This window comes from Macaca nemestrina, chromosome 15 (assembly GCF_043159975.1).
Source record: "Macaca nemestrina isolate mMacNem1 chromosome 15, mMacNem.hap1, whole genome shotgun sequence".
Classification (NCBI taxonomy): Eukaryota; Metazoa; Chordata; class Mammalia; order Primates; family Cercopithecidae; genus Macaca; species Macaca nemestrina.
The window spans coordinates 93,655,432-93,668,377 of record NC_092139.1 but is presented as its reverse complement, the minus strand read 5'-3'; the positions used below and the strand labels follow the sequence as shown (position 1 = coordinate 93,668,377).

The window sequence follows — 12,946 nt, the reverse complement described above, 5'->3', positions numbered from 1 at the left end:
ACTGAGAAATTCAGCATCTGAAGTGCTTCCTGGAAGCAGTTGGGGTAGACAGTTTTGAAGATGATATGGGATAAGCCAAACCACTGAAACTTGCATGCCACTTGAGGGAGTTTGGATTTTATTTTGCAAGCAAGCATGGAAAGATGCATATTTTGGATAGATTATGCTGACTACAGGGTGGAAGCCTCATGAATGGACATCTGGAGAAAGCCATTATCAAGATCACGTTCTTTATCAGAGAACTTTTATGCTCATATCTGCATTCCATCTTCATCACATTCCAGATTGAGAGAGGGCAAAATCTATCTCCATTTTTACATATGGGAAAGTAAAGAACCACCTAGAGAGAGACTAGAGCTACACCATGATGAAACGAGGTCTCCACACCATGACTCTTGAGCTGGAGGGTTTGCCATTGCCATGAGTAAACCAGGGTCTCTCCCTGTGTACCCAGAGGCAAGCCAATGGGTGTAAAACTCAGAAGATTCATGGGCCAAGCAAGTAACAATAAATGAGTAAATTAGGTCCATGTGAGCCAGTAGGGGTGGAGATGGGAATGAACTGATAGTAAGAAGGGGGAAGTGTGACTAGATATCAAGGGAAGGTAGAAGTCTGAATTTTGTGTGAAATGTTCTTATTTTTGAAGCACTGTGCTAGTCAAACTAAAGCATTCCCACCTGCAGGCCACAGGTCTTCAGCCCCTACATTAAATTTCTACCAAGCCCCAGCTAGGGTTGCCAGATTCAGCAAATAAAAACAAGATGCCCAGGTAAATTTGAATTTCAAGCAAGCAATGAATAATGTTTTAGTGTAAGCATCTTAGTCTGTTTGTGTTGCCATAAAGCAATACCTAAGGCTGGGTAATTTATAAAGGAAAGAGGTTTATTTGGCTCCTGGCTCTGCAGGCTGCACGAGAAGCATGGCACTGGCATCTGCCTCTGGTAAGGGCCTCAAGCTGCTTCCACTCATGGCAGAAGATAAAGGGGATCCTGCTTGAACAGCAATCCCACGGTGAGAGAGGAGGTAAAAGAAAGAGAGTGGGGGATGTGTTAGGCTCTTTTCAACAACCAGCTCTTGCAGGAACTAATAAGAGTGAGAGCTCACACTTACACACCCCACTCCTCCAGAGGTTGTTAATCTGTTGGAGAGATCAGCCCCTGTGACCTAAACACCTCCAACACTGGGGATCAGATTTCAACAGGTTTGGAGGGGTCAAAGATCTAAACCATAGCATGAAGTATGTCCCAAATATGGCATGGGGTATACTTGTGCTAAAAAAAAATTTTTTTTTTGACTTTTTAAATCTAAAATTCAAATTTAACAGGTGTTAGGATTAAGGTTAAGGTTAGCGACTCTATCCACACCAACCTGCTTGCCTTACCCAACACAGAAGAAAGAAGCTGGCTTCGTGTCCACCTCCAGGCTCATCTGGGGCCTGTGCTAATTCTGCACCTTCATCAATAACTCTTGCTGCTCAGCCCACAATTCCCCTTGAGACCTATCCTGTCACCTTCTCCTCCTGCCGTTGATGGATGGGGACCACAGAGGCTTATTGGAGATATCTGGAAGAGCCCCATGCAACTGGGGCTTGCAACATGCACAGCACAATGCCTATGCCATCCAAAATTGACAGCAATTCTATATTGGGCTGAACATTGAATATCTTCTGCCGTGTGATCCTTATATGAGGCGAGGAAATCCTCCCGACCCTCACAAAGCCAAGAGCTCTGGTCATCTGGTGCTGATTAGAGACTCCGGAACAGCTCGGTGGGATCCGGCTCCCGCCGTTCGCAGATAAGACGATAACGTGTCGTGCTTACTTGGATGCATTACTTGGGAGTATCCAAACAGCCAAATGCAAAGTTTTCTTCCGCTGCCCACCAAGTATACAAGCCCCTGGTTGCAAAGAATCTTTGTAAATGGCTGGGTAATGGGAGGTGTCCTGATTCTCATTCTTTCTTCTAAATGTCCTTCCTGTTTGTCTTTGAATGTCCGGCTGATGAATGGCCCCACTGTCAGGCAGAGACGAGGTGATAGGAGTGGAGTCAGTCCTGTGACTCAGCTCATTTCCTGTGCCAGGCCCAGTGGCTCCAATACCCACTTATCCGTCTTTCCCATGCCTCAAGGGAGAAACTCAAATGTTCCCGTGCACCCAGGACAAAAATGGCCAAGACTTACCAAACTTCTCTGACATTGGGCATCTGTTTGCCTCCTCTCCCCAATCTGCTTCTCTGACCATTCGAGTCTGCTATGGCTCAACCCTTTGTTTCTCCCCAAAACTGATTCAACTACTCCTAATGGGCCTTCCCGACACCACCCTCTTCTGCCTTCAATCCAGGCTCAGATGAGCCTGGAGTGGGGAGAATTTGGGGTCAGAAAGAGCCAGCTTGGAATCTTGGCCATTCCCTTGGAATGCTGTGTCACTCTAGACAAGTCACTTCACTTTTCTGAGGCTCATTCTCTTTATTTGTGACCCAAGGACACTCATTCCAAGCTCACAATGTTTTAGGAACAATTACATTTTGTATGTGATATCGGTGGTGGGTAAGAGAGGAGGAAACAGTTAAGGTTGCAGAGAATGTTAGCTTTTTGAATATTCCCTATGTTCCAAACACTGCATCAATTTAGAAGTTAATCACTTTGTATAGATTACGAGCTATTTAATCCACATCTCCTTCCCCATGCAATAGCCATAGTTTTGGGTCTCTGTGTTACATAAGAGGAAACGAGCTCACCAGGTTTTTATTGAGCACCTGTTATGTGTTAGGCTCTATACCAGGATCTGACAATGCAATAAATAAAACGGGCACACTGCTCTTGATGGTTATATTTGACTGGAGGAGACAGATATTAATACAATAAAGAGATGCAGAAAAAGAAAATTACACATGCATGAGTGCCATGAGCAAACTGTAGCGGGGGCATCGCTCCAATTTAACTCAAACTCCTGATTGGGTCCAAGATGTTGACGGCGTGCTTCCCCCAGGAAATGACATTTGAGCTGAGAGTTGAAGGCTGCTGCCTTAGTTTGATTTCTCCAGAATCTGACCCTGAAGCAAAGATTTGAATAAAAGTAGCTGATTCAGGAGATGATCCAGGGAAGCACTTGTAGAGGAGTGAAGAGGTGAGACAGGGATAGGAAAGAATCAATAGAAGATGCATTATCCAGCCAGGAGCCACTCCAGGGAACTAGAGTTCCCATCTGGAAACTCTGGGAGGCTCTGGGAGAGCATACTCCAGCCTCAAACTCCTGTCACTTAAGGGATGAGAGGGTCAAGGTCGTTCTCTCCTAATTCTCATCAGCCACTGGTTGAGGGATGCTCCCAGAGAGCATTAATTCTGGTGTGCTTTGTGCAAGGGCAGTCAGGGTTTAAGTGCCCAGGAGAAACATTCCAAGGGTGCTAGACAGGGCTGCTGGAAGTTGATAGTTGGGTGGGCATGCACAGAAATGGTAAGTGCAAGGGGCTGTGGCAGGGCACCAGCAGTGTGCACTGGAGATGTGTAAGTATCAACTGCACACGGATTTGGAGAGATGGGGAAGTCTTCCAAGTAGAAGACACTGCTTTTGCATGGACCCTAGGTGGGAAGAAGGAACTTGTCCCCCATCTCATTTATAATAAGCAACTTGTCCCCGATTCTGTTTATAATAAGCAGTAGACCCAGGTTCAAACTGGGGCCCAATTGACTCCAGAGCCTTAATTTCTAAGACTTCCTGTCTCTATTCCAGCAGAGTCCAGCAGGATCCAGAGACAGAAACTGTCAGATCACCCGCACGCCGGCTTCCCGAACCACGATTTAATTACAGCACCAGTGCCAGGGGCTTTGAAAGTCCCAGACTAGGTGTTTAAAACACAGGAAGTAAGAAGGATTTTGCTGTGACTCGCTTCCCCTTCAAGGACTGCTCCTGGGGACACATCAAATCCCCAGCCTCCTTTCATCCTCCTTTTGCTTTTCTAGCTCTTTAGCCGTGGACTGTTTTTTTCTCTTCCAGATAATTATTTACACAGAAGGAGAATAATTAGCAGCCCAGGAAACGCCGCTTTGTTCTCAGCTCTCTGCCCCTGCCTGCCTCTCTTGTCTGAAGTGGGCGCCTCTGCTGGGAAGAGAGACATCAAAGTCCGCGGAGGAGGCTTTACGCAGAGAGGGATTTTCTTTGTCTGGCTGAAAAGCAAAGAAGGACAATCTCGGCTTGTTTGTGTCTCTACCCCCCGACTGCCGCTGTGTCTCAGGCCTGAGGACCTGCCAGTGGCCCTGCAGAGGTTAGAATAACAGATTGCTTTCCTGGGTGGCTGTTTCCCTCTTGGGCTCAATCTCTCTCCCTTGACCCTCTTGCCTTTTGGTCTCCTGTGCGTGAAGGGTGTGTTCTGCCATCTCAGAAAATATCAGAGGTGAAAGAGCATGGCCTCAAAAACACAAACTCAAATGCTTTTGCAGTCAGCAGGTTGTGGGCTGAGTGAGGCAGGCAAGCATAAAATAAGGGAAAGAGGGAGGTGGGGTCTCGGGTGACTCAGAGAGTACATGCCCCTTCTAAAACCTGTTTGTCATTGCCATGTGGTAATGGGGGCCCAATGTTGCTGACCTCCCAATTTTCCTAAAGAAGTTGGACACCTGAATTTTTTTCTTTTTCTTTTTTTTTATTATACTTTAAGTTGTAGGGTACATGTGCACAACGTGCAGGTTTGTTACATATGTATACATGTGCCATGTTGGTGTGCTGCACTCATCAACTCGTCAGCACCCATCAACTCGTCATTTACATCAGGTATAACTCCCAGTGCAATCCCTCCCCCCTCCCCCCTCCCCACAATAGGCCCCGGTGTGTGATGTTCCCCTTCCTGTGTCCAAGTGATCTCATTGTTCAATTCCCACCTATGAGTGAGAACATGTGGTGTTTGGTTTTCTGTTCTTGCGATAGTTTGCTGAGAATGATGGCTTCCAGCTGCATCCATGTCCCTACAAAGGACACAAACTCATCCTTTTTTATGGCTGCATAGTATTCCATGGTGTATATGTGCCACATTTTCTTAATCCAGTCTGTCACTGATGGACATTTGGGATGATTCCAAGTCATTGCTATTGTGAATAGTGCCACAATAAACATACATGTGCATGTGTCTTTATAGCAGCATGGACATCTGAATTTTCTTATGACATTTTATGTATTGTAAAATACTGTGAGGGCGAAATGAAACACCAAAAGGAGGTCTGGATCCATCCCCTGACCACCAATTTGCAATGACTGATCGGTTCCAATTCTATCTTCTTACAAATAAGGGAAACAGGATTAGTAACTTAGCCAAAACCACATGTAGGTGATGAGGTCGGACTGGAACCCTAGCCTTCTAGTATGTTATGGCTGTTCTCATCACTTCACAATCAGCATTATGTTATGCAAGGCACACAAATAGTTATCAACTAAATAATTAATAACAATGTTTACTTTATATTGTCACTATTACGTTTTAGCACAATGCTAGGTGCTATGTAGCCTCAGTATATTCATCAGTACGCTTTTGGTTGCAAAGGACAGAAACTCAACTCAAAACAGTTTAAGCAAACAAAGGATAGATTAGCTGCCATATGCAAAGGTGCATGAGCTTTGGGTCACACTCATCATCAGTTTGCTTTGCTATATCACATTCTCTCTTTTTTTTTTTTTTCTTTTTGAGATTGAGTCTTGTTCTGTCGCCTAGGCTGGAGTGCAGTGGCACAATCTCAGCTCACTGCAACCCGCACCTCCCAGGTTCAAGTGATTCTCTTGCCTCAGCCTCCTGAGTAGCTGGGATTACAGGCACCTGCCACCATGCCCAGCTAATTTTTGTATTTTTAGTAGAGATGGGATTTCACCAGGTTGGCAAGGCTGGTTTCAAACTCCTGACCTCAGGTTATCCAACCACCTCAGCCTCCCAAAGTGCTGGGATTACAGGTGTGAGCCACCATGCCCGGCAACCCACATTCTCTTTTTATCACTTACACTTTGCAGAAGTTGAGATGCGAGATAGTTGAATTGGCCACAAAAAGCTCTGAGTTTGCTCCCTCCCATCTGAAAACCCTAGCGGGCAAAATTCCCAAGAGTTGTAAAGAGTTCCCTGTCCCAAGAGTTCAGCAAAAGTCTCAGGGCTGACCCTCACTGCACCAACTTAAGTCATTGCTCATGCCTAAACCAATCTCTGTGGCTAGGAGGACAGACTGCACCCAAATTCCACAGGTTGAGATTGGAGAGGAGGTGGTTCCCCAAAGGAAAATCAGGGTGCTGTACGGAAAATGAAGACATGACAGACATAAGCCACAGATGTCCATTATAACAGTGTTAATTTCCATAGCAGTTTTGTAAGATAGTTATTGTCCCTGGATCCATGTGACTCACAGGCCCTTTCTACCATGGAGTGAGATACGGGAATAACAACATGTTTTCTACTCAAAGGAAACCATTCGCATTTTCTAAGGCAGTGGTTCTTTTTTTTTTTTTTTTTTTTCTTTTGAGACGGAGTCTCACTCTGTCGCCCAGGCTGGAGTGCAGTAGTGTGATCTCGACTCGCTGAAACCTCTGCCTCCTGGATTCAAGCGATTCTCCTGCCTCAGCCTCCCGAGTAGCTGGGATTACAGGCGCCCGCCATCATGCCGGACTATTTTTTTGTATTTTTAGTAGAGACGTGATTTCACCGTGTTAGCCAGGATGGTCTCGATCTCCTGACCTTGTGATCCTCCCTCCTCGGTCTTCCAAAGGGTTGGGAATTACAGGCATGAGCCACCGTGCTTGGCCAGGCAGTGGCTCTTAACTGGAGACAATTTTACCCCCAAAGGGACCTTGGCAATGTCTGGAGACACTTTTGGTTGTCCCAGCTTAAGGGTGCTACTAGTATCTAGTACATAGAGACTAAGGGTGCTGCAAAATGAGACAACTCACCACAAAGAATTGTCCAGCCCAAAATGTCAATAATGCTGTGGTTGAGAAACCCTGTTCTAAGAGTTTACAACTAAAGAAGTCTCAAGGACATTTATTCAAAGCGGGTAGACGGGCCTCAGTCCTGCCTCCCCCCAGGACCTTGTCCATTTGCTTACCATAGGGTGGGGTAGACAGAAGGATCACAGCAAATCCCACCTGTTGGAAAAGGCGTTCCACATGCTGGTGGCCCAAGTGGGTTCAAGCTGGTAGGAAAAAGCTGGCCATTCACGGAGTCAGCTCAAGTTCTAGCAAGCATGATCTGTGGGATTCCAAAGTGTTCCACAGGCAGGGCACTGAAGAGATCAGAGAAGGGGGGCATCAGGGGAGTCTATTTCAGTATCCAGCCTCTGTGCTGGGGTCCAGGGCCCAAGAGGACCTGGAAAGACTGAGGCAGGGCTTAAACATCTCAGAGATAGAGACCCAGGCCAAAGTGTCTGAGAAAAACCAGGGCACAGGTGAGGGCTGAGGGAACAGAGGGCAAAGCAGATGCCTAAGTGGAAGATCAGATTACGGGCCAGTGCAGACAAATATCTGAAGTCAGCCCCAAGGCATGGGTGCAGCAGAGGCTTAAATATGGCCCATCTGTAGGCAAGCTCGGTCCTTCATGCTGAGGAGCAAGTGTGGGTGAAGGTAAATCCTTACAGGTGTAGAAGGGAACAGGCATGCACAGGTTAAACCCAGGCATATCTTGATTAGTAGAAAATCCAGCCAAGGCTTTAAAAATGTATTGTATGTGTATATGTCTGTGGATATGTGTGTGTGCCTGTTTATATTTGTGTATGTATGTTTATATGTTTCAGTGTCTGTGCATTTACCAAAAAGCATATGAAGTGGCTCTCAATCTAAGACACCCCGACACGTAGTGGGTGATCAATAACTGCTTTGCTGAATGATAGTAAAGTACACTGAGTACAAAGCTATTATTGTCTATAAAGTTCAGAAGCTAATGTTTCTCTAGGATCAGCAAACAAAAAAGATGTTGATGCTGAATTGACTATCTCATCTCAATGGTTTGTTAATTCATTCAATCATTGTATTATTTTCTAATGTAAGCACCTACTTCGTGTTCCGTGCCCTGCTCCTACTGAGCATATAGAATAATGAACAAGACAGGCACATTTTTTTTTTTCCTGGAGTTTATGGATGAGTTGGGGAGAAAACCCTAAAGATATGTTAATTGTTTAACTGATGGCTGCTGTCCTTATTAGCAACTGTTAGTTCATCTTAATGGAGTTGGTTGGGTTTGCAAAGAGAGAGAAAATTTACTTACGTCCACCATATTTAAAGGATTGTCTTTGGTATAATCCTTCCTCCCCCGATAAAAACTACTCTTTGATGTCTTAAGATGCTATAATAGACTTTACGCTACCAAATCAAGAAATAAATGATTAGGAGAAAGAAGAGCTTTAATTGCTATCATACTATTTTTAGTTCTTAACCCTTTATGGTTTGAGCTGGAACCTATAGTCCCAGGTGGCGACTGGGAAGGCTAATGGTTGAAGGAAAACATAGACATTCCAGCAAAATGGTGTTTAGTGTTGAGGGGGCAAACTTTGGATTTTGGAGTGGAGTAGTTGGGATGGCTGAAAAATGGGAAATAGAGTCAGTCCCATGTTGATCAGAGATGGAAACCAGCTAACCATCCCTATCTGATGTGCAAAGAGACCTGGACCTGAGTCAGGCATCTCACATTCAAGCCCTGACTGCCCGCTCTGGCTACCTGATATTGGGCACTTTTGGTCACTTTGTATTCTGGGCTGCCTCGATGATCTACTCTGAAAAATGGGGCTAATCATCTTCTCCTGCTCAGAGGGTGGTTTGAGCATCAACAAGATTGTTTGTGGAAGCTCCTTTCCAATGTTGAGGGGCGTTCAGCATATGAGGTAATATTTTCATTGTTCTCTTCACACATCAGGTTATTCTCATTTCTGCCACTTGTTTACACCTGTACTCTTGGCACTTCTACCATTCCACATGAGTAATTTCTGAATTAAAACTGCTTCTCAGCTGGAAGACCTTGGAGTCTCTCATTTATTCATCTGACTATCATTCAAGTCAACATATGTTGTTTTCTAGTTGCACCAAGTAGATCATTCCAGGGCTGGAATCAATGATCTTTGGTGTTGGAACGGTCTAACAGCAGAGAAGATGGAAATTTAGGGCACATGTAGAATCATGGCATAATTTAAGAAGAGGCAAAGGGCTGGGTGACCATTCCCTGAAGGCCCCATCTAGTGGGTTCACGCAACACCAAGATTCAGGATGTCGAGACTGCGATCTGGCTTTGGAAAGATGAATTATGGATGGGGTCTACCCTGTGTTCCTGCCTTGCTCCATCTGTCTTCTCCCGTTCAAGCCCTGATTTCTATATGGCCTTCTGTCTTCAGGGGACCTCGAGTGGGTGGGACAGAATGCCAAGCACAGGGCCTGGCCTTGGGGATTGCATTCTAAGGATTCAAAGCCAGCAGGTGGATTCTGACCCAAGGTAGCATGGCATGTACTTTGAGCCAGAAGAGGCTGTGTTTTCTCCATCTATTAGCTAGGTATGTTTTATTTGTGAGAGACAAAAAGGTGAACTCAAACTACCTTAAGCAAAAATAAAAAGATTAATACTAGTAAAATAAAAATGGAGTGGTAGGACTCCCTCATGTAACTAGGGAGTCAAAGGAATGGAGCCAGTTTCGGACTTCACTGGGTCCAGGGGCTCAGGAAATATTGTCAGGATTCTGCTTTCTCTCTAGCTGTCAATTCTGTTACGGCTCTTGGCTTGGTTTCTGTTCCAATAGCTTCTCCATACCTGATACCCATTAGACCCCTGGCCTACTAATATTCTAGCAACTTAATAACCCCAGTGAAAGAAAGAACAAGTTCTTCCTGAAATCCTTGTCAGAAAAGTCTCCCTAAGGACTCTGGTTGTCCCAATTTAGATACCTTCCCATCCTCAGTCAATCACTGGGGACACAACTGGATGACATCACACCTCTGTTGCTGAAGGTGATGGCAGGAAGGTCAGTCCCATCCATACCAGATGGAAAAGGTCTCTGACTCAAGAACGATATCCTGTCACCAGAAGAAGAGGGTAAAAGAAAGATGGAATCTGGACAGACAAAACCAACAAACATTCATCATATCAAATAATGTTTCATGGATCCTAAGCCCCATGAGATGAACCACACACAGAGAAGAAAAGTTCCATGCTCAACTTAGCTTTGAAAACACTGCCATCTCAATTCCCTCTTATTCTAAAGGCTCTGAGAAGTCCTGTATTGAAGAGACCTCTTTTAATTTGTTTAATCCAGTATTTTCTTAAATGTTTTGACCACTGATTTTTTTTTTGTTTTGTGTTTCAGGATCAAGTTTTAAATCACGGAAAAATGATGGACTAGGAAGGGCCAGGATTCAAATGTTGAGAGCATCAAAACCAAACAATCTGTGGTAAGAGTGAGGTTGGGGTTATTACACTAGGCTGGAGTTGGGCAGAGGTGTGTTGGGAGGGTGAGCAGTGTGGAAACAAGCAAAGAGCATCAGCAGAATAACATTTCTTGGTGGTAGGGGCACAGGAGCTGAGAGCTATGATAGTGCCACCTCCTTGGGGTCCCATCTTACTCTGAGCAGGAGAGAGATATTGGAGAATGGAGATGGATATTCATCTGGTGACAGTAGAGAAGCCCATGATTCTAGCAAGGACTCCTCAGCTAATGAAGCTGTCTGCTCCAATAATTTGGAAGAACACAGCCACCCAGTATTCAAAGCAAAACTCCAACAGCCCCATCAAGGTGGAAAACAGAAAGCTGACCCTAACAGGACTTTGGTGCTCCAGCCAGGATGCAGGGTCAGGACCTGGACCTGTCAGGATCCAACCAACAAAACAGAAACAAATCTATGGATTTAAAATCAGGAATTTGATAAAAGAAACTGGTTATACAGGGGATGGAAGGGCTGAGGAGTTTACTTACAACCATGGGATATCACAGAGAACAGTACAGCCGGAAGCTCCTACCACCTTCTGGCTGGAGGGTCAAAGGACAGAGTTACTGGAGTCCGGGGTCTGGGGTTCCTCAGCAGAAGCTGGCACCACAGGGGGCCAGGCCAACAGTAGCTGGGGCTACAGAAGGTTCACAGTTGCCACTGGAGAGGCTGACTGAAGAGTGTGTGTGTGTGTGTGTGTGTGTGTGTGTGTGTGTATGTGCGCACACATATGTATATGTGTGTGTATGTGCGCACACATATGTATATGTGTGCGTACGTGGTGTGTGTATGTGTGTATATGTGTGTTCATGTGTGCATATATGGTATGTGTGTGCATGTGTGTATGTGTGAATGTATGTGTGTATGTATGTGTATATGTGTGTATATGTGTATATGTAAAACTGTGTGTGTGTATATATGTTTATATGTGTATATCGTGTATATGTATAGATGTATGCATGTGTGTATGTTTATGTGCTTATATGTGCCTATGTGTATATGTATAAATGTATGCACATTTGTGTGTCTACGTATGTATATGTATATATGTATGCTTCTGTATGTATGTATGTGTGCATGTGCATATGTATGTACATATATGTATGTGTGTATGTGTATAAATGTGTGGATGTGTGTTTGTATAGGTATATTTGCGTATATGTGTATGTGTGTACACATATCTGTGTATATGTATATACGTGTGTGTGTGTTTAATCTTTTCCCTCTTTAGTCTACCGTCGGTATCTGCCATTGCTGAATCCAGACAGAAGCCAGTTGACCCAGGAGCTTCAAACACACCTGTGGAAGACAGCTCCTTTGCAATTTCCTGCATTGCAGAACAGAGCAGGGAAAAGGTCAGGAGGTCATGGGCCAGCAGAACCCAGCTTCAAAACACAAGGTTAGGTGGTTTCCCTGATGTTTCCCCAAATCAGGGATTGGCGAACTGTTTCCTATCAAGAGCCAGGTAGTAAATATTTTAGGCTCTGTGAGCCATTCAGGCTATTTGGTCTGTGCTGCAGCTACTCAAATCTTCTGTCGTAGTTCAAAGCAGCCATAGACCATATGTAAACAAATTATGTGTTCTGATGAAACTGTATAAAAAGGAGTGAGTAGAATGTGGCCCACAGGCCATAGTTCCCTGATCCCTAGAGAGCTCACTAGAGGATGCTGGGGATGTACGAATGCTTTCCTTCTTTCAAGAGGAACAGAATCCTGTATTGCACTGATCACAAGGCTAATAAAATAATCATTTAAAAAAAACATTTTTATGCTTAAAGTTGTTTCCCCCAGAATTCTGATTAGCAAAGTCTGTCCTCAGCTGTCACAACAATCTACCACATTATTCTCACATGTGTCTTTAAGATGCGCCAACATGTTGCAACCCAGTCCCGTATACCTTCTCCAGCCTTTCCCAGGACAGCATGCAATTTCTTCTTCCAAGAGCTCCAGGCGCAAGGGAAATGTGAACAACAGGGAGTTGATTTTGAATTGTACGTAATTAACCACCAGTCAAGGGCTGATCTCTCATTGCAGAGGCTAATTCTGTCTGTGGAATTGTGAGACTAATTCTATACAATGCATTCTTGGGGTTAGAAGATGGAGTTTGGAGGGCAGTGGCAACATGTTCAAGTGGAAATTGATCCAAAGTGGTACAGACAGCTGCTTAGCCTAGGAAGACACCGTCCTCTTTCCCAAACTCAGGGCACCGTCAATGCGCGCCTGAGCTCCCCTTGCCTATGAAAGGAGCTTCGTTCTAAATTTTGACACGTTCATGACATAGAATTTCTCCCTTGATGAAAAGCTTCTCCAGAAAACTTTCATTTCTTAGAATCCCAAAGTGGAAATGCCTATCCCAGCATTTACATCGTTCCTCTTTTCCCACCCTGGAGTTGGGCTGTTCTATACCTAATAACTCACACAATCTCCATCTCACTCACTCCACATTTGGGTCCTCTTCCCTTAGTTCTTTTGACTCCATTTGCTAATGCTTCCAAGATCCATCATCCCAGGAGCCATTGCCCTTAAAGAGGT

At 44.7% G+C, this 12,946-nt stretch overlaps 1 long non-coding RNA gene across 1 annotated transcript; it reads left to right on the top strand.

Annotated features, from left to right (window-relative positions):
* Nucleotides 1-4,097: 4,097 nt before the first annotated feature.
* Nucleotides 4,098-11,713, top strand: LOC139358701 (uncharacterized). The gene is made up of 3 exons (XR_011614014.1): nucleotides 4,098-4,259; nucleotides 10,297-10,381; nucleotides 11,646-11,713. It is a non-coding gene; the product is annotated as an uncharacterized lncRNA (long non-coding RNA).
* The last annotated feature ends 1,233 nt before the right edge of the window (nucleotides 11,714-12,946 follow it).